We start from the raw sequence: 22,885 nt of genomic DNA, 5'->3' as shown, positions 1-22,885 counted from the left end.
TCTTTCTGGTACCGCACTGGTTACCACCACCAAAAGGGTGGTGTTAAATACAGCACCTTTTTTTTAGTTTCAGTTTAGTTTGTGAGTTGGACTTGACAGGTTACAGCACAATTTTTTGAGATATTGACCGACAATTTGTTTTTCATTGTTTACCACAAAATCATTATTTTTTTGTGAATTATACTTATTCGCATGTGATAATTTATGCAAATGACTAACATGATACCCTTATTGCATGTAGTAAATGTTAATGAATCAACCCCACATAGGGGCAGCGCAATACCAACAATACTAATATAGGGGCGGCGCAATACCAACATATCTTTAATGAATCAACCCCATTGTGGCAAATATCAGAGCGAGAGCAATAACTTTAGCTCCAGACCTCTGGAGACCTCACCTTAGAAAGATACTGATAAAATAGAGCGAGTCCAGACACGGGTAACAAAAATGGTGAAAGGTTTGGGGGATAAAGCACATTGAGAGCAACTTCAGCAACCTAATATGTACAGTCTGGAGGAAAGAAGGTTAAAGGAAGACATGATTGAAACCTTTAAAGAGGAAGTAAACCCTGATGAGTTTACTTCCTCTTTCATTCCCTGCAAAGGCAAAGCATAATGGACTACTAGTAGCCCATTATGTGTCACTTACCTGACACAGGAGCCAGCGAAGTCATCGCTGTCCCCTGTAGTTCGACGCATCCATCTTCTCGGTGGGGACTCGCAGCTCCGCCGCTGTCATTCGGCGAAGCCGCGATGACGTCACTCCTGCGCATGCGCACGGGAGCTGAGACACGCGGCATTGCGCGGCATCTTCGTCATCGAGGATGCCACGCTCAGTGCGCCTGCACGCCGCTGTCTACGGCGAATGCGCCGTAGACAGCGGTGGCTGTCTTCGGGCAAATATCTCCTAAACCGTATAGGTTTGGGAGATATTTCTTGGACCTACAGGTAAGCCTTAATCTAGGTTTACCTGTAGGTCAAAGTGGTTTGTAAGGGTTTACAACCCCTTTAAATGCCTCAAGGAGGTGAATAAGGTTCAGGAAGGCAATTTTTTCAATATGAAACCAAGATCAAGAACACAGGGACATGACCTCAAACTAATTGGAAGAAAGTTCAAAACGAATCTTAGAAAATATTATTTTTCTGAAAGGGTAGTTGATGCTTGGAATTGTCAGGGCTGGGCTCAGCCCTTCCTTTCCAATGCTGGCCACTCAGCTGTCGGCTAATTGCCAGCTCCTTTTTCTCCACAGGGACTCACCTGTTGATGATATCCTGCTCGTCAGTCCTGCCTACTTAACTTCCAGCCCAGACGATCTCTGCCTTCGCCTTGGTCACATCTCTAGAGATGCTCTCCTGTGCTACTCTTAAAGACTTGCTTGGCTGACATTCCTTCTGGCTCCAGATCCTGATTGCTGTTCTTCTACGCTCATCTCTGGCTCCCTGACATTTTGGCTTGTCTGACTATCCGTTCCGGTTCCTAAACTCTGGCTATGTTTTGAATATGTTTACTCTGTTTACCTTTTTATTATTATCATTAACTAGTTGCTGACCGCCGGCCGTCAAATGACGGCCAGGCGGCGCACCTATTGCGGCGGGAGGCCGTCATATGACGGCCTCCCGTTTAAACAGGGAATGCGTGCGATCATGCGTGCGCATCCCTGTTTATTCGGTGGCAGCATGTCATGGAGACACCGCTCGCCACCGAAGGGGGTGAACAGCCATTGGTTATGGCTGTTTACCACGTGATCGGCTGTGATGAAGTCACGGCCGATCACAGATGGTCACTCCCCGGCTGTGCACGGCGCATGCGCGCGATCGCGAGCGCGCTGCGCGTGCACGTCGGTGGCGGCGTGTTCCCCGGGAACACTGCTCGTCACCGACGCTGGTAAACAGCCATTGGCCGGCTGCTTACCCACGTGATCGGCTGTGATCCTTTCACAGCCGATCACTAAAATGTAAACAAACCGCGGTAACGAGATGTTACCGGGTTGTTCTCCTTCTCACAAACGTGTGTGAGGAGGAGATTGCGGTAACATCCCGTTACCGCCCAGTGTACACCAATCACACTGATTGCCCCCCCCAATAAAGAGGACCTGTCACCACCCCTCATAGTACCTGTCAATCACAGTCCATCAGAGTACCTGTCACAGTCCATCAGAGTATTTGAGTACCTGTCCCAGCCCATCAGAGTACCCGAGTACCTGTCACGGCACATCAGAGTACCCGAGTACCTGTCACGGCACATCAGAGTACCCGAGTACCTGTCATGGCACATCAGAGTACCCGAGTACCTGTCACGACCCATCAGAGTACCCGAGTACCTGTCACGGCCCATCAGAGTACCCGAGTACCTGTCACGGCCCATCTGGGTACCCGAGTACCTGTCACGGCCCATCAGGGTACCCGAGTACCTGTCACGGCCCATCAGGGTACCCGAGTACCTGTCATGGCACATCAGGGTACCCGAGTACCTGTCACGGCACATCAGGGTACCTGAGAACTTGTCAAGGCACATCAGGGTACCCGAGTACCTGTCACGGCACATCAGAATGCCTGAGTACCTGTCACAGTCCATCAGGGTACCCGAGTACCTGTCACAGTCCATCAGGGTACCCGAGTACCTGTCACGGCCCATCAGGGTACCCGAGTACCTGTCACGGCCCATCAGGGTACCCGAGTACCTGTCACGGCACATCAGGGTACCCGAGTACCTGTCACGGCACATCAGGGTACCCGAGAACTTGTCAAGGCACATCAGGGTACCCGAGTACCTGTCACGGCACATCAGAATGCCTGAGTACCTGTCACAGTCCATCAGGGTACCCGAGTACCTGTCACAGTCCATCAGGGTACCCGAGTACCTGTCACAGTCCATCATGGTTCCCGAGTACCTGTCACAGCCCATCAATGTACCCGAGTACCTGTCACAGCCCATCAGAGAATCCAAGTAGCTGTCACAGCCCATCAAAGTACCCGAGTACCTGTCACAGCCCATCAGAGTACCCGAGTACCTGTCACAGCCCATCAAAGTACCCAAGTAGCTGTCACAGCCCATCAGAGTACCCGAGTAGCTGTCACAGCCCATCAAAGTACCCGAGTACCTGTCACAGCCCATCAGAGTACCCGAGTACCTGTCACAGCCCATCAGAGTACCCGAGTACCTGTCACAGCCCATCAAAGTACCCGAGTACCTGTCACAGCCCATCAAAGTACCCAAGTAGCTGTCACAGCCCATCAGAGTACCCGAGTAGCTGTCACAGCCCATCAAAGTACCCGAGTACCTGTCACAGCCCATCAGAGTACCCGAGTACCTGTCACAGCCCATCTGAGTACCGAGTACCTGTCACAGCCCATCAGAGTACCCGAGTACCTGTCACAGCCCATTAGAGTACCAGAGTACCTGTCACAGCCCATCTGAGTACCCGAGTACCTGTCACAGTTCATCTGAGTACCCGAGTACCTGTCACAGTTCATCTGAGTACCTGTCACAGTTCATCTCAGTACCCAAGTACCTGCCACAGTCCATATGAGTACCTGTCACTGCCCTTCAGAGTACCTGAGTAGCTGTCACGGCCCATCAGAGTACCTGAGTACCTGTCACGGCCCATCAGAGTACCCGCGTACCTGTCACGGCCCATCAAAGTACACGAGTACCTATCACGGCCCATCAGAGTACCCGAGTACCTGTCACAGCCCATCAAAGTACCCGAGTACCTGTCACAGCCCATCAAAGTACCCAAGTAGCTGTCACAGCCCATCAGAGTACCCGAGTAGCTGTCACAGCCCATCAAAGTACCCGAGTACCTGTCACAGCCCATCAGAGTACCAGAGTACCTGTCACAGCCCATCTGAGTACCGAGTACCTGTCACAGCCCATCAGAGTACCCGAATACCTGTCACAGCCCATCAGAGTACCAGAGTACCTGTCACAGCCCATCTGAGTACCCGAGTACCTGTCACAGTTCATCTGAGTACCCGAGTACCTGTCACAGTTCATCTGAGTACCCAAGTACCTGTCACAGTTCATCTGAGTACCTGTCACAGTTCATCTCAGTACCCAAGTACCTGCCACAGTCCATATGAGTACCTGTCACAGTTCATCTCAGTACCCGCGTACCTGTCACGGCCCATCAGAGTACACGAGTACCTATCACGGCCCATCAGAGTACCCGAGTACCTGTCACGGCACATCAGGGTACCCAAGTACCTGTCACGGCACATCAGGGTACCCGAGTACCTGTCACGACACATCAGGGTACCCGAGTACCTGTCACGGCACATCAGAATACCTGAGTACCTGTCACAGTCCATCAGGGTACCCGAGTACCTGTCACAGTCCATCAGGGTACCCGAGTACCTGTTACAGTCCATCATGGTACTCAAGTATCTGTCACGTTGAACAGTGTACCCGAGTACCTGTCACAGCCCATCAAAGTACCCGAGTACCTGTCAAAGCCCATCAAAGTACCCGAGTAGCTGTCACAGCCCATCAGAGTACCCAAGTAGCTGTCACAGCCCATCAAAGTACCCGAGTACCTGTCAAAGCCCATCAGAGTACCCGAATACCTGTCACAGCCCATCAGAGTACCCGAGTACCTGTCACAGCCCATCTGAGTATCCGAGTACCTGTCACAGTTCATCTGAGTACCCGAGTACCTGTCACAGTTCATCTGGGTACCCGAGTACCTGTCACAGTTCATCTGAGTACCTGTCACAGTTCATCTCAGTACCCGAGTACCTGTCACAGTCCATATGAGTACCTGTCACTGCCCTTCAGAGTACCCAAATACCAGTCACCAAGCCATCAGAGTACCTGTCACCAGGCCATCAGAGTACCCGAGTACCTGTCACCAGGCCATCAGAGTACCCCAGTACCTGTCACCAGGCCATCAGAGTACCCGAGTACCTGTCACCAGGCCATCAGAGTACCCGAGTACTTGTCACCAGGCCATCAGAGTACCCGAGTACTTGTCACCAGGCCATCAGAGTACCCGAGTACCTGTCACCAGGCCATCAGAGTAACCGAGTACCTGTCACCAGGCCATCAGAGTACCCGAGTACCTGTCACCAGGCCATCAGAGTACCCGAGTACCTGTCACCAGGCCATCAGAGTACCCGAGTACCTGTCACCAGGCCATCAGAGTACCCGAGTACCTGTCACCAGGCCATCAGAGTACCCGAGTACCTGTCACCAGGCCATCAGAGTACCCGAGTACCTATCTCCAGCCCATCAGAGTACCCCAGTACCTATTTGCAGCTCATGTCTCATAGAATATATGTTGGGGTGTTTGCTTTTCAAAATGGGGTCATTTTGTGGGTAATTTCACTGTCCTGTGGTCCAGGACCTTCAAAAGTGTGATGGGTAGGAATGAAATGAGATGTGTCATTTATGCTCCTAGAACGCCTGAATGCACTGCTTCAATGTTCTGCCTCTCTATGTGGCCAGGCTGTGTAAAAGTCCTACACATGTGGTATCGCCATACTCGGGAGGAGTAGCAGAATGTGTTTTGGGTTGTAATTTTTGTGTTTTAATTTTTTTCCACATATTCCAAAAACTTCTGGAAAAAAATTAACCATTCAAAAGACTCATTATGCCTCACAGATTATACGTTGGGGTGTTTGCTTTCCAAAATGGGTTCATTTTATGGGCAATTCAATTGTCCTGGTACTCCAGGGCCTTCAAAAATTTAATAGGTGGTTGAGAAATTAAATGCGTCATTTTTGCTCGTAGAACGTCTGAAGGTACTACATCAATGTTGGTCCTCTGTATGTGGTCAGGCTGTGTAAAAGTCTCACACATGTGGTATCGCCGTACTCGGGAAGAGTAGCAGAATGTATTTTGGGGTGTAATTTGTTGTATGCATATGCTGTGTGTGAGAGATAACCTGATAATATGACAATTTTGTAAAAAAAAATAATAATAAAAAAAAATCTTCATTTTGCAAAGAATTGTGGAAAAAAATGACAACTTAAAAAAACTCACCATGCTACTTACTTAATACCTTGGAATGTCTACTTTGTAAAAAGGGGTCATTTGGGGGGTATTTGTACTTTCCTGACTTGTTAGTGTCTCAAGAAATGAGGTACACCTGATGTACTGAAGGCCTGATCAGAAGTGATCAATTTTCAGCGATTGGCACCATAGTTTGTAGACTCTATAACTTTCACAAAGACCAAATAATATATACTAATGTGGGTTATTTTTACCAAAGATATGTAGCAGTATACATTTTGGCCAAAATGTATGAAGAAAAATGACTAATTAGCAAACATTTATGACAAAAACAAAGAAAAAGGCATTTTTTTCACAAAATGTACGTTTTATTTTATTTATAGCACAAAAAATAAAAAACTCACTAGTGATTAAATACCACTAAAAGAAAGCTCTATTTGTGTGGAAAAAGGGACGCAAGTTTCATATGGGTACAGTGTTGCATGACTGAGTAATTGTCATTCAAACTGTGAGAGCGCTGAAAGCTGAAAATTGGTCTGGTCAGGAAGGGGGTGTAACTGCACTGTATTGAGGTGGTTAAACAAGTGTGATTTAACTGTACTTCTGTCTCAGTCTGATTTATGGATTCTGACAGGAATAGACTCCCAGCAGAAATTGTAAGACAGTCAATGGCTTTAACTACTTCCCACCCACCCACCCACCATCAAATGGCGGAGGGATGGTGTGGCTCTTGTTCTGGGTGGACGTCATATGAAGGCGCACCCAAACGGCCACTCCCGCACACACATGGGGGGGGGGGGCACCATGTTGCTAGGACACGGCATGACCCCGAAATCCATAAAGAGCCTCTGATGTGGCTCTTTAATCATGTGATCGTCTGTGCTCAATCACAGCCAATCAAATGTAAACACAGACGTGCCGGTGATTGTCTCTCATCACCTCATACTGATAGAGTGTGTGGCAAGAAGAGATGATCAGTGGCATCTCCTCGCAGGCTACAGCTAGACAGGTAATCAGGGCACTGATCATCCGTGTCTGATTACAATAAAGTGCCAGCAATCAGTGCCAGCATACAGTTCCCATTAGTAATGCCAGTCAGGGCCCATTAGTGATGCTAGCTTTCTGTGCCCATCAGTGGCACTTATCAGTGATGCCCATAAATGCCCATCAGTGCTGTCCATCAATGCCCATCAATGCTGCCCATCAGCATCGAACTATGCCACCTATCAGTTCCCACCAGTGCCACCTATTAGTGCCCACCTGTGCCACTCCTCAGTGTGGCCCATCAATGCCAACTATTAATGTCCATAAGTGTGGCATATTAGTGCCTCCTCATCAGAAACTAAGAAAAACTTTTTTGTCAAAATTTTTGGTTCTTTTTTTGTAAAAAATAAAAAACCCAGCAGTGATTAAATATCACCAAAAAAGCTCTATTTGTCTAAAGAAAATGATACAAATTTTACATGGTTACAGTGTAGCATGACTGAGTAATTGTGATTCAAAGTGTGACAGAGCTGAAAGCTGAAAATGGCCTGGGCAGGAAGGGGGTGAAAGTTATTGAGGTGGTTAAACGTGCCTGGGTCAAACATAGATCTGTACTCAGACAAAAAAGGTAACAAAATAAATAAAAATATGACAGACTCGATGGACTACTCAGTCTTTTTCTGCCATTACTTTTCTATGTTTCTTAGACATGTGCAGAGTGAAATATTTTGTTTCGGGATTTCGTTTTCATCCAAAAAATACATTTATTTAGTTACTCCCGAAATTCGTTATTTAGTTCGTTTTTCGTTCAAAAATTTAATTCGTCCGAAAATCCACATGAATTACGGTCAAATCTGTCTTTGAAGGCTTATGGTGTCTGTCGAATGTATAAAGAAGATTAGACGGAGCTAGTATATATAGCATACTTTGTGTGAACTTTAGAACCCTATTAAAGTCTATGGGACTCCAACGTTCAAAATCTAAAGTGCTAATTTTAAAGGCTAATATGCAAGTTACTGTCCTAAAAAGTGTTTGGGGACCCGGGTCCTGCCCCAGGGGACATGGATCAATGCAAAAAAAGTTTTAAAAACTGCAGTTTTTTCGGGAGCAGTGATTTTAACAATGATTAAAGTGTAACAATAAAAGTGTAATGTTCCTTTAAATTTCCTGCCTGGGGGGTGTCTGTGAAGGGGCGCATGTTTCTGGTGCTTAGTACTGTCCCTGCACAAAGTGTCATTTCTGCAGGAAAAAAAGTAATTTAAAATCACTCGTGGCTATAATGAATTGTCGGCTCCCGTAATACAGAGAACAGTCATTGAAAGTCATTGATAAAAAAAAAAAAAAAGAGTGGGGTTCCCCAAATGCAATTATCAGGCCCTTCAGGTCTGGTATGTATATTAAGGGGAACCACGCGTCAAATGTAAAAAAAATTGACGTGGGTGTCCCCCTGAAAATCCATACCAGACCCTTTATCCGAGCACGCAACCTGGCAGGCCACAGGAAAAGAGGGGGGGATGAGAGAGTGCCCCCTCTCCTGAACCATTCCAGGCCACATGCCCTCAACATTGGGAGGATGCTTTGGGGTCCCCCCAAAGCACCATGTCCCCATGTTGATGGGGACAAGGGCCTCATCCCCACAACCCTGGCCGGTGGTTGTGGGGGTCTGCGGGCGGGGGGCTTATCAGAATTTGGAAGCCCCCTTTAACATGGGGACCCCCAGATCCCGCCCCCCCCCTGTTTGAAATGGTAAGGGGGTACAAAAGTACCCCTACCATTTCACAAAGAAAGTGTAAAATATAGTTAAATAAGACAAACACACTTTTGAAAAAGTCCTTTAATAAAAATAAAAAAGATTCCAGCAGTGGTAATCCACTCTTGCTATCCAGCGATGGATGATCGGGGGGGTGGGGTCAGGTGATGGGTGGCCCCACCCTCCACATATAAGAAACGTCAGGCCGCCGGGATCCCACAGTGTTTCCTCCGTGGAGACAGAAGATGGATGGATTTGCTGTGCTGGATCAGATCAGCCATCGCTGGACCCCGGAGAGATGATCGTCTGTCGCTGGATAGCAAGAGTGGATTACCACCGCTGGAATCTTTTTTTATTTTTTTTATTTTTAATAAAGGACTTTTTCAAAAGTGTGTTTGTCTTATTTAACTATTTTTTACTTTTACTTTTTATTTTTTGACTTTCTTTGTGAAATGGTTGGGGTACTTTTGTACTCCCTTACCATTTCAAACAGGGGGGGCGGGATCTGGGGGTCCCCTTGTTAAAGAGGTCTTCCAGATTCTGATAAGCCCCCCGCCCGCAGACCCCCACAACCACCAGCCAGGGTTGTAGGGATGAGGCCCTTGTCCTCATCAACATGGGGACATGGTGCTTTGGGTGGGGACCCCAAAGCATCCTCCCAATGTTGAGGGCATGTGGCTTGGTACGGTTCAGGAGGAGGGGGGCGCTCTCTCGTCCCCCCTCTTTTCCTGCGGCCTGCCAGGTTGCATGCTCGGATAAAGGGTCTGGTGTAGATTTTTAGGGGGACCCCCACATCTATTTTTTTTATTTGACGGGGGTTCCCCTTAATATCCATACCAGACCAGAAGGGTCTGGTATGGATATTTAGGGGGAACCCCATGATATATTTTTTTTTTATTTGACGCAGTGTCCCCCTCTCTCGTCCCCCCCTCTTTTCCTGCCGCCTGCCAGGTTGCGTGCTCGGATAAAGGGTCTGGTATGGATTTTTAGGGGGAACCCCACGTCAATTTTTTTTTAAATTTGACGCAGGGTTCCCCTTAATATCCATACCAGACCAGAAGGGCCTGGTAATTGAATTTGGGGGACCCCCACGCTTTTTTTTTAATTTATTTCTTTTTTTATCAATGACTTTCAATGAGTGTTGTCTGTATTACAGGAGCCGACAATTCATTATAGCCGCGAGTGATTTTGAAGGACTTTTTTTTCCTGCAGAAATGACACTTTGTGCAGGGACAGTTCTAAGCACGGGAAACATGCGCCCCTTCACTGGCATACTATAGACACCCCCCAGGTCCGAAATTTAAAGGAATATTACACTTTTATCGTTTCACTTTAATCATTATTAAAATCACTGCTCCCGAAAAAACTGCCGTTTTTAAAACTTTTTTTTGCATTGATACATGTCCCCTGGGGCAGGACCCGGGTCCCCAAACACTTTTTAGGACAGTAACTTGCATATTAGCCTTTAAAATGAGCACTTTAGAATATTTGCTCTCTGACGAATATTTTCTCTATATAATCTTGGACTAATAGAGGTAAGGTTAGGCACATTCCACCACAGGTTCTATAGACAGATTGTTATTGTCAGAGTCACGTTGAATCTCCTATTCTATATCGAACTGTTGTAACCACGAAAACGAAAATAAAGCATTTATTTATGTCGGATCTTTCGTTTTTCAGATTCTGCACTTTCGTTATCGTTTGTCAAAACGAAAACGAAAATACCTGAAATTCGGACGAAAATTAATGCACGTGTCTAATGTTTCTACCTCTAAACTGATGGATGCTAGAAGCCCATCCGAATGTACCTGAAACAAAACACAAGACATACATCCTATCCTACATGCTATCTAGAAAATCAACATTTTATTGGCATGTGTGATCCTGTCAGAACTGCCATCCCCTCAAAAGAAGTCAGGGAGACTCCTGCGGGATACAGCCTGAGCAGACACGCCAGTCACTTTACACATGAGTCCATAAGCCAAACTAGTCCATAACTTTTTCTCAACAGAACCAAACAAAAGGGAATTGACAGGGACAGCATGCAGCAGCGTCCATAACTAGCCAGTTAAGCTGTTGCCCTGTGTTGAACGTCAATGGGACAACCCACCCTAACCTGTCTGCGCACTTTCAGTCCAAGGTTTTCCTTTATCACTGTGATCTCTAGTCTACAGCAGTCCCACATCACAGGTAATACCGGGGGTCAGGTAGTCTTTTCCTGGCGTTCCCTTCCCCTCTGACCGAAATGGAATAACTCTTGACACATTGACCTTGTTTGATGACTAAGACCCGTACCTTATAAATTGCCCTCCCAAGTTTCTATTCCCAAAAGATGTCCTGGAACCTGACCCACATCTCATGGTCGGGTGTCCTTTGGGGTTTAGGGACATGCAGGTAATCCCAGATAAGATCAATTTCTCACTGTTCCCGGGAAGCCTCCACAGTCTCCATGATCTTCTTTGGTATATAGAGATAGTCCAACCCCCACTCCTGGGCAACCCTTCTCTGGACAACCCTCTGAAACCGCAACAGCAATGGAAGTTCCTTGGGCTTTCCCTGCCCAGGCAGCACATAAGCGTCCGGGGCTCGGACAGCCCTTTGCTGGTAAGTGGGTGCCCTGTTGTGAGGGGTATCTGCTATGTGTCTAATAGGGGGAAATGGGGGTTCTGGGTCGATGGCGATGCTCTTCGGAGCCCCGGAGGTGGCACTGACTGAAGTGGAGCTCTCCAGGAACCTGTGCGCCATCTTCCTCCACTGTGTGAGCAGCCCGTGGCATGCTGGATGCTGGAGTAGTTTCTTCCTCCTGGGCGTGGCAGACGTTGACTTGTTGGTCTGGCGCACAAGGAACTGTAACCCTTCATTTCTGGAGTACGCGCCAGAGACCCCTGGTGGCAGGCACCGTAGAATTGCAGTTTACTGTATCATGATGAAAATGTCACTTGCGATGCCCCACTGTAAGGAACCAACATCTCCCTAGTTCCCGGCCGTACCTCCCTTGGTGTCCATGTTTTATCCACGGACTACAGCAACATCCAAAACTCCCATAACACTTCCATCTGTGCAGGAGGACGGTCTTTTGCAAACAGTGGCGGTGTCAGCGCTGTTTCCACGCCAGACAACTCTGTACATGATGGCAAGGTGCCGCTTGTGATGGTCACGTATGACTACATGAAATACAGTCACTGAGTTGCAGGAGTTTGTCGCTGTAGTTGCTAGGGGTAACGGGTTAACAGAAAGATAAATCTCGGTGGGACCTCCATGTAGCGCACTACTCCCTTGGGAGCTGCTGGGTGTGTTCATAACTTTCTGTTAACTGCATCTGTTCTTCCACCCTTTGCACGAATTTCACAAACAGCAGACAGCCCATTAAACTTTGAAAGTTTTATTTCTTGCTTGGTGAACGTTACATTGCAGATAGAGGATATGAGTTGCCTCTAATTCTGGTTCCCATTTCTGTTCCTATGACTTTTTCCTATAGTGAACTGACCAATTCCCCTCTGAAAGACATTGTGGTAATTGGATGCTAGAAGCCCCAGGCCTCACCTGCCTATCTTGACTCCTGCAATCCTCCCGACATCAGTTCTGGAAAAGGTTCTGGACGATTAAGCACTGCTGGGTTACACTCCCGTTGCTCTCTCCCATCGACAGTCCATGATTGCCACCTAAAGTTGATCCCAGTTTACTCTTACTTTACTCTTGGTAGCTACTTCCCGGTCCGCATGGTTGGATACATCCCAAGCTGAGATGCCCAGTCCACTCCTGCAGATTACATGATGGCGGTTATTCTGACTATCTGGCGCTGAGGTCTCTGAACCCACATTCAAGCCTGCTCCTTGTGGGTTACAATTCTACTGATTCTCTGCTCCAGACTCTTCCCATTCCTCCCTCGGAGCATGTGACCCCCCCGCTTATATGCAAGTCCTGCCCCTGCCAATACAATGTAATGATTGGTCCAGGGCTCTCCATACAAACTGCCCGCACCCCAGTCTGTAGCCCGCCTTCCTTCTAAAACATTTCCAATGGAAGGTAAGGGAGACTTTTCAGGGCAGAATGCAGATGTCCACACCCTCCCCTCTCTACTCTGTCACTCCGCTCTCCCAAACAGACAACCAGGCCTTAAAGTGCAAGGCCCTGGTTACATTTACTTAACACTTACCCTACCTAAACCTATTTAGCACCCTAAAGGTGGTGGGCACTACACACACACACACACACACACACACACACATATATATATATATATATATATATATATATATATATATACACACACTGTATATACTGTATAATGTTTGGGGGTTCTAAGTAGTTTTCTTGCAAAATAATACCAATGTGTACATGTAATTCCGCATACATGCAAACTGAATTTCCGACGGAAAATGTTTGATGTGAGCTCGTTGTCGGAAAGTCCGACCCTATGTATGCTCCATTGAACATTTGCTGTCGGAATTCCCGCACACAAATGTTTGAGAGCAAGTCAGATGTCGCACAAAATTCCACGCATGCTCTGAATAATGCAGAAGGCTATTGAACTGCCCATTGAACTTACTTTTTCTTGGCTTGTCGTACGCGTTGTACGTCACCTGCGTTCTTGACGTTTTGGATGTCCGACAACGTTTGTGTGACCGTGTGTACGCGAGACAAGTTTGAGCCAACATCCTTCGTAAAAAAATAAATCAGAATTGGCCAGGTGGAAAATGTATTAAAGTTACAACTTTCTTTCAATATAATGGGGTTCTGGATTACTTTGAACTTAGGAGCAGTTTGGCAAACATCATGTGAACCAAACCTAGGTCTACTTACTTTTTCTTGGCTTGTCGTACGTGTTGTACGTCACCGCATTCTTGACGTTTGGGATGTCCGACAATGTTTGTGTGACCGTGTGTATGCGAGACAAGTTTGAGCCAACATCCTTCGTAAAAAAAAAAAATCCACGTTTTTCTTTTGTCGGAATGTCCGATGGTGTGTACGATGGTGTGTGCGATGGTGTGTACGATGGTTTGTACGATGGTGTGTGCGATGGTGTGTACGATGGTGTGTACGATGGTGTGTACGATGGTGTGTGCGATGGTGTGTACGATGGTGTGTACGATGGTGTGTACGATGGTGTGTACGATGGTGTGTGCGATGGTGTGTGCGATGGTGTGTACGATGGTTTGTACGATGGTGTGTGCGATGGTGTGTACGATGGTGTGTGCGATGGTGTGTACGATGGTGTGTACGATGGTTTGTACGATGGTGTGTGCGATGGTGTGTACGATGGTTTGTACGATGGTGTGTACGATGGTTTGTACGATGGTGTGTGCGATGGTGTGTACGATGGTGTGTGCGATGGTGTGTACGATGGTGTGTACGATGGTGTGTACGATGGTGTGTACGATGGTGTGTAGGATGGTGTGTGCGATGGTGTGTACGATGGTGTGTACGATGGTGTGTAGGATGGTGTGTGCGATGGTGTGTACGATGGTGTGTACGATGGTGTGTGCGATGGTGTGTACGATGGTGTGTAGGATGGTGTGTAGGATGGTGTGTAGGATGGTGTGTGCGATGGTGTGTCCGATGGTGTGTGCGATGGTGTGTCCGATGGTGTGTACGATGGTGTGTGCGATGGTGTGTCCGATGGTGTGTACGATGGTGTGTAGGATGGTGTGTACGATGGTGTGTCCGATGGTGTGTACGATGGTGTGTAGGATGGTGTGTACGATGGTGTGTCCGATGGTGTGTGCGATGGTGTGTCCGATGGTGTGTACGATGGTGTGTGCGATGGTGTGTCCGATGGTGTGTACGATGGTGTGTACGCGGCATTAGAGAGAAATTTCAGAATTGGCCAGGTGGAAAATGTATTAAAGTTACAACTTTCTTTGAATATAATGGGGTTTTGGATTACTTTGAACTTAGGAGCAGTTTGGCAAACATCATGTGAACCAAACCTAGGTCTACGACTAATAAGGAGCGGAGACAATATCATCTACATGCTGGACAAGCATTCATATTTTATATGTAAACCCTCTTTTGCTAAATGCTAATAATTAATTTCAGTATTGCCTCTTTTAACCTCTATTCTACAAAAGATCACCTGAAACGTCTCCCTCAGTTTGGAACTGGCCTGAATAATGGTGAGAGCCTCAGCAATTGGACAAAACAACACAATGTACCAGCTGATTGTGGGTCCAAAATCCATAGAGACAAATGAATACGAAGTACTATAGTAACCAGACACGATATACAATAGATAGACTGCAAGAAAAAGTAGCACTGTTCTTGTTGCATTAATGGGGGCCTGGAGTTTGGGGTCTTTAAAATTAGAATTCGTAGCTTTCATAGTCCATATATGTCTTACAAGAAAAAATATTGTGACCATGAGAGAGAGGAGGGTGAGAATAAACGGTACACATACACAACATGTCATTATCAGTATTATAAAGAAGTGGTCAGTAATAAACACGGTCACACCAATAATCATGGAATTATTGGTTGAATTACAGAGAGATTGTTGGTGAGGAGTCACAGAAATCTTCCAGATGAGAGGGACACTGAAGAGAAACGATCCCATGGCTGATAATAACAGAAGCTGTGGGAGGAATTGAGTGATGGACCTCTTTATCCAAACAAAGACAACAAATCGGAGGTTAGAGATGGCCGTGCAGTAGTAGGCACAGAGGATGGCGGTCAACCAATAGTTAAGGATGTTAAGTGTATGAAGAGAAACATAAAAGGTCAAAAGAAATTCTTTCTTAAAAAATGTCTGGGGCCATACGAGGATTGTCAGAAAATGCTTTGCCAAAAATAGCGACAGAAGGGCGTTGACCAGTCCTTTGATCAGGTTGATCAGATCACACGGTTTTATTTTCTGCCGGCTTTTCATGCTTTTCAAATTAACAATGAAGATGGACATGTTCAGAGCAATTCCAGGGCTACTTTCTATCAGAACTATAGTTATTAATGCAATATACAGTGGAGAGACCATGGTGTTGGCGGTGTCCAAAAGTATCTCCAGTCTTGGCCTTGGTTTTATAACAAAAGTCAAAGAGTGCCTTCAAAATCCAGGTTCTCGATGTGTCCTCTGTATTTCACCAAGCATTTGAGAGATACAGATTGAATCGTTTGCAGCCAATATACCAATATAGAGTAGTAATGTAATCTGAAGGTAAATGAGACGATTCAGCGCAGGAACATTCTATGAAATCTGAATCATTCAAATAGACGATTGGCTTCTATTCCCTTGATTTAAATTGTAAAGATGAAAACTGATTTTCATAATGTTCCCTGCTGTTCAGACAAGAAAGAATAAAAAAAAAAAAAAAAACATTTAAAAGCTTTTTAAAATGTTTTGCTAAAGTCACTCTTTGAACTGAAAAATATTATCACAAACTTATCAATCACTTAACCACTTAAGGATCGAGTCTCTTTCTGAGATTTGTTGTTTAGGTTGTTTAAGTTAAAACCATTTATTTTTTTTGATAGAAAATTACTTAGAACCCCCAAACATTATACATTTTTTTTTCTAACACTCTAGAGAATAAAATGGCGGTCGTATTTGCGCAGTGGTCTTATAATTGCCCTTTTTTTGGGGGAAAAAAATACATTTTTTTGAATTAAAAAATAAGACACCAGTAAAGTAAGCCCAATTTTTTTTTTTTATATTGTGAAAGATAATGTTACGCCAAGTAAATTGATGCCCGACGTGTCACGCTTCAAAATTCCACCCACAAGTTGAATGGCGACAAACTTTTACCCTTAAAAATATCCATATTTTAAGTTACTAAGGAAGTCTAGGGCTAGAATTATTGCTCTCGCTCTACCGATCGCGGCGATACCTCACATGTGTGCTTTGAACACCCTTTTCATATATGCGGCGCTACTCATGTATGCGTTTGCTGCTGCACGCGAGCTCGTCGGGACGGGGAAACGTTTATAAAATGTTTTTTATTCTTATTTATTTTACCTTTTATTTTTTATTGTTACACTGATTTAAAAAAAAAAATTAAAAAAAATTGTGTCACTTTTATTCCTATTTCAAGGAATATAAACATCCTTTGTAATAGAAAAAAAAAACAAATCATGACAGGACCTCTTAAATATGAGATCTCGGGGTCAAAAAGCCCTCACATTTCATATTTACACTAAAATACAATAAAAAAAAAGTCATTTAACAAAAATGGGGGAAAAAAAAGGCCCTTTAACCAGTTCCCGACCAGCGCACGCCGATGTACGTCGGCAGAATAGCACGGGCAGGCCAATGGGAGTACCTGTACGTCCCTTTAAATTTGCCGCCCTGCCATCGGGAGCACGCCAACGGCAGCTTGCTCCCGTGCTGGTCAGGACTCCCCTGAGTCCGGTTGCGGGTCCCACGGACTCGATCGCCGCAGGCATACCCGCGATCGTCTCACGGGGCGGCTGAATGGAGAAATGCTGTTGTAAACAGCATCTCCCCGTTCTGCCTAGCAACTAGTGACGCTGATCTCTGCTCCATGTGATTGGAGCAGAGATTTCACTAAATGAAAGTCCAGCCCCCAACAGTTAGTAACACACCCCTAGGAACACTTAACACCTACACTGCCACCCACTGGTTAACCCCTTCACTGCCAGTGTCATTTACACAGGAATCACTGCATTTATATAGCACGGATTACTGTATAAATGACAATGGTCCCAAAAATGTGTCAAAAATGTCCGATGTGTCCGCCATAATGTCGCAGTCACAATGAAAATCGCAGATCGCCGCCATTACTAGTAAAAATTTTTTTTTATAAAAATGCCATAAAACTATCCCCTATTTTGTAAACGCTATAACTTTTGTGCAAACCAATCAGTAATCGCTTATTGTGATTTTTTTTACCAAAAATATGTAGAAGAATACGTATCGGCCTAAACTGAGGGGAAAAATGTTTTTTTTTTTATATATATATTTTTGGGGGATATTTATTGTACAAAAAGTAAAAAATAATGTGTTTTTTTAAAAATTGTCGCTCTATTTTTGTTTATAGTGCAAAAAATAAAAACCGCAGAGGGGATCAAATACCACCAAAAGAAAGCTCTATTTGTGGGAAAAAAAAGGACACCAATTTTGTTTGGGAGCCACGTCGCACGACCGCAAAATTGTCAGTTAAAGCGACGCAGTGCCCGAATCACAAAAAGTGGTCTGGTCTTTGACCAGCAAAATGGTCCGGTCTGTAAGTGGTTAAGAGTTAAGAGCTATGAGTGAAAGTGATGTTTTGACATCGGTTCTGCCCTGCAATGATATGGAGACGGGTGGGGGCTATTTTCCCCTCACTGATCTCCATGCCAGGCTAGGGAACGGACCCAATTGACTCCGACCGCTGTCGACGGACCCGGTAAGCGACAGACGGCCCCGGATTGCGGCGGGAGGGGAGGGGGCCACCGCAGAGACCACTTTTATCTGAAATTGGACTGCTCACTGAAGAAGAGGATACTGGGGTTGTGGTAGCTAGCTGCTGCCATAACAAACAATATTCCTCTTCAAAGTACCAACGTATAATGATGGTCTGAAAGTGGTTAAAGTCTCCATTCAGACACGGATCCCAGACCGCTCTCTCTCCTGATTGACTAAATGATTTTAATTGACAGCCGCGGGAGCTACTGGCACCACTGCTGTGTCTCAGCCAATCAGGAGGAGAGTCCTGGATGGCTAAGACACACGCAAACACCGATAGAGAGAGAGGGGGCACAGGTAAGTAATTGGGGGTGCTGGGGAGGGTGCTACACACAGAAAGTTTTTTTTTTTTTTTTTATCGTAATGCAATAGAATGCATTATGATAAAAAACCCTCTGCCTTTACAACTCCTTTAATCACTTGCCGACCAGCCGCCATCATTATACCGGGAGTGTATCGGGCAGACTCGATGTCCGCAGACGACCAGCGATTACAGAGGCAGAATGAGGATCTGTCTTTGTAAACAATGCGGATCCCTGTTCTGACAGGAGACATGTCAGAGATCTTCCGTTCCCAGTGATTAGGAACAGTGATCTCTGTCATGTCCCTGCCAGCCCAACCCCCCCCTACAGTCAGAACACGCTGAGGAAACATAGTTAACCCCTTGATTGCCCTCCAGTGTTAAACCCTTCCCTGCCAATGTCATTTATACATTGATCAGTGATTATTTATACCACTGATGAATGTAATAATGTCACTGGTCCCAAAAAAGTGTCATTTGGGAACAGATGTTTCCGCTGCAATGTCGCAGTCCAGCTAAAAAAAACACAGATCACCGCTATTAATAGCAAAAACAATTTTAACCACTTGACCACTGGGCACTTAAACCCCCTTCCTTCCCTGTTCACGCGGCGTTTACATTGTGAAAGTACTTTGACCCATGACGACACATCCATCATGGGGTACAGGACAGCCAATTGAGACATTTCAGCACATGGAATTGAACATTCCCCCTACCTTATAAATAGACCTGATCTGGTGGCCATTTTACATTCTGTCTTTTGTCAGTGTAGGGAGAGGTTGCTGTGTGGAGCAGGGACAGACTGTAGTGACACAAATCGCTAGCTTTTAGGTCCACAAAAGTCCTTTTAAGGACTGATATAGGTGTACAGTATATAGGGCTCTGGTGCACTGCTGCTGACTGCTGTGCTTCTGAGTGCACTGCTGACCTATTCTGCAGCTCTCTTTTGTCAGTGTAGGGACAGGACGCTGTGTGGAGCAGGGACAGTCAGTTTAATCACTACCTATTACTATCAATTCCACAAAGGTCCTTTTAAGGACTGGTATAGGTGTACAGTATATAGGGTTGTACACGTATAATATACTTTCTTTCAAATATAGAAAGCCTATTATACTTGACTGCTAAGCTGAGTGCTGACCGATACTGCAGCTGTCTTTTATCAGTGTAGGGACTGAGGGACAGTTTGGTATTCTGAGCAGGGACAGTCTGCAAATCACTAGCTACTAGGTCTACAAAGGTCCTTTTAAGGACTGGTATAGGTGTACTATTTGGTGTGCAGTATATAGGTGTGTAATACACGTATAAAATACTTGCACATATAGAAAGCATAGTATAGTGCATTTCCACTGTGCAGCATTGTGACTGCTGAGCGGTTCAGCAGTGATACTACAAACGCAATTTTAAAAAAAAGTATTATAACTGGTGTGATAGACCAGTGGCCCCCAAAAACGACAGATTGAAGCGGGGTGTTATATACCTTCTTCCACATACATACTGCATTTCTCTAGATACTTTTGTCACAGGGTCATTTAAAAAATTACGACTTCCGGTTCCGGCGCCGCATGAGCTAGAAGCGCTCCCGCCTAGCTCCCGCTCCAGAGCCCCTCAATCCGGCTTCTAAACTCTGCCAAAGCGGCCCCAGTGCCCCATCCAGGCTCCAGGTGACCCCCCCCCGCGATCCACGCTTCATGGACCGCTTCGTCGAAAAGACGGGTCCCCGTTCATACGCGGCCGCAGCGGCGCCCGCGGACCGCCCGCAAATCGAGCCCCCGGCTTCGGCCTACCAGGCTTTGGCGCAGGCCGCTACACCTCCTCAGGCACCAGCTCCTGACCGGTCGGACACGGACATGGAGGTAAGCGGGGCCACCACCACATCACCCCCAGCCTCCACAGGCCCACCACATCACCGTGGGCATGCCGCTAAGCCTCCCCACAGCCTGGCCAGCGACTCTCACCACACACCCTCAGGAGATGATGGACATACTAGCCGCATTGCTCAGGCTGTGGCGGCCTTGCTATCCCCTATGATTACAGCTTCTGTGGAAAAAGCTGTGCAAGCTGGGATGCAACAACTCAAGGCCCAAATCGCACAGCATGCTACCAGACTTGATGATCTTGAACATAGGATATCAGAGGTGGAGGATGATCAGTATCACTCTCAAGCCACTGAGAGGTCTCAAGAAAAAGCGCTTCAATATGTCTTCCAAAAGCTGGACGACTTAGAGAACAGATCCAGACGCTCCAATCTGCGTTTCGTTGGCGTCCCTGAGTCGCTCCCCAACGCCAACCTGGGCGACTTCTGTGCGAAGCGTGTCCCGGAAGCCCTAGGCCTTGCAGGCCCCTTCATGGTGGAAAGGGCCCACCGCATAGGATCCTTTAACCCAGATCGCAAGTCTCCTCGGCCTGTCATAGCCAAATATTTGAATTACGCTGACAAAGCCGCAGTTCTTCAAGCATTCCGGCAATCCCCCTCTGTGCAAATCGATGGGGTCAAGATTTTAATTTTCGCAGACTACTCTATCGAAGTATCAAAAAAGCGGAAAGCTTTCCAACCCATCTGCTCTGAAATGTTTAAACTACAAATTAAATTCTCATTGGCATACCCTGCTGTGCTTCGTCTCAAGTCCCCCAAGGGAGAGCAGCTCTCATTCCAAGACCCTTCTGAAGCGGAAGCTTTTCTACGTTCACTTCGCTCGGATCCCTCTCCGGCTACTCCCTCCAAATCTACCTCATCTCTCCGTGCCTTGGACCAGAGAAGCCCAAGAAAGGATTCCCCTAAACGTTTCCGAGCTTCGGATCCGGAGCAACTTCGGCATCGCAACATTCCCCGCTGAAAATCCTCTTTTCATTTTTACCTCAGATTAACGTTTTATTTTTTGTCCCCCTCCTTCTTCCCGGTTTGCTGGCATCGGTATGCCCAGTGTCAGCCTTTTGCTCCTCGTGCTCGGGGTGTTTTGTCCATCTTCCCTTCATTCCTGCCTTTGAACTTTGCCTCATTGCACATCGGGAGCTGACACTATGCCGGCCCAGAAGGATCCTGTCGTTAGTCGCAACGCGCTTCTTTCAGCAAGTGAACTCCTCTTCTTCAACAACACACCCACGTCTATGGACGACCAACCAGGTTTTCTTTATTTCTCATAGCGCATCTACTCAAATCTTACTGTTGATATGTTATTTGAATTTATGGTTTAAGATTTCTGTATTGTGCCGGCTTTGTTTCTTTTGTTCCTCCACCCGGTTCTAGGTTCTTGCATGCCTCCACTGTGTATCAACGCGTCCCTATGCCATTTATTTTCTTTACGCTGGGACATCTATCCCAGTCCGGCGGGCTTTAAGCAAAAATTTTGGCACTGCCCGCGTTTTCTCCCCTGACTTTAGTGGGGCTCTGCCGGGGAGCGTTCCTCCCCCCTATACACAGTGAACTCATGCGGAAAAAAGAGAAGTACACGCTTTGGTTTATATGTTTGGTTATTACCCTTTTCTTACTTTTGTTTAAATCCCCAACCCCCCTTTCTCTCCCCCTCCCCTGGTTCATTCCCTGTGACTTAATGGGTTCTCCCCTCTACCAGTCCAGAGTCCCTGGTCCTCTCTTCCTGTCTTGTATCACCGGTATTCCCGGACTAGGCAGTTTACATAATCTCAGGCTCCTGTATGCTACATCCTGCTGCCCGCACCCACTGATTGAGCCCCACTTAGAGTAGTCTCCTGGAATGTCAAGGGTCTCCGTTCTCCCCAAAAGAGAATGAAGATCCTTCGTCACCTTAAGAGGCTCAAAGCAGACATTGCCCTTTTACAGGAGACTCACCTTCTCGCATCTGATTTTCCACGTTTGCAGAAGATCTGGGTGGGGTCAGTTCATGGAGCCGAATCAGTGGGTCGGAAGGCTGGGGTTTTGCTTTTAATTCACAAAAACCTCCCCTGCACCGTTCTTTCCACTTTTTCGGATAACTTAGGACGCTTTTTCACTGCAGAGGTGCGGATAGGCACTAAAGAATTGTTCATCTCCAATGTCTACGCCCCTAATAATCCTTCTAAACATTTTTACTCTGAACTTTCGGTGTGGCTACTTAAATTCACCCGCCTGCCCCATTTAGTAGGGGGTGATTTTAATGACGTTATGCATTCCTCGATCGATAGATCCTCCCCAAAACAACGTCCGCAAGATGACACCTTAATGTTTCCTTCCATCTTTGCCTCCACTATGGACTCCTTGCACATGACAGACCTTTGGCGCCTCAGCCACCCCACCGACAAAGAATTCACGTTCTACTCCAACCCCCATAAATCCCTTGCCCGACTTGACCATTTCTTTGGGACGGACGACCTCATTCCCTTGGTTTCTGAGACTGAAATTCACGATATAGCGGTTTCTGATCATGCCCCCGTAGTTGTCTCTCTAGACAGACTGGATCTTCCCCCACATCCCAACCTTTGGCGTTTTCCAGCTTTTTTAGCCGATAATGCAGATTTTTTGAAGTTTTTGGATAAGGCCTGGCTGGAA

The sequence above is a fragment of the Lithobates pipiens genome, unplaced genomic scaffold, assembly GCF_037356315.1.
Source record: "Lithobates pipiens isolate NorthernLeopardFrog02 unplaced genomic scaffold, aLitPip1_a1.2 Scaffold_22, whole genome shotgun sequence".
Taxonomy (NCBI): Eukaryota; Metazoa; Chordata; class Amphibia; order Anura; family Ranidae; genus Lithobates; species Lithobates pipiens.
Note: the sequence above shows the minus strand (reverse complement) of the source record.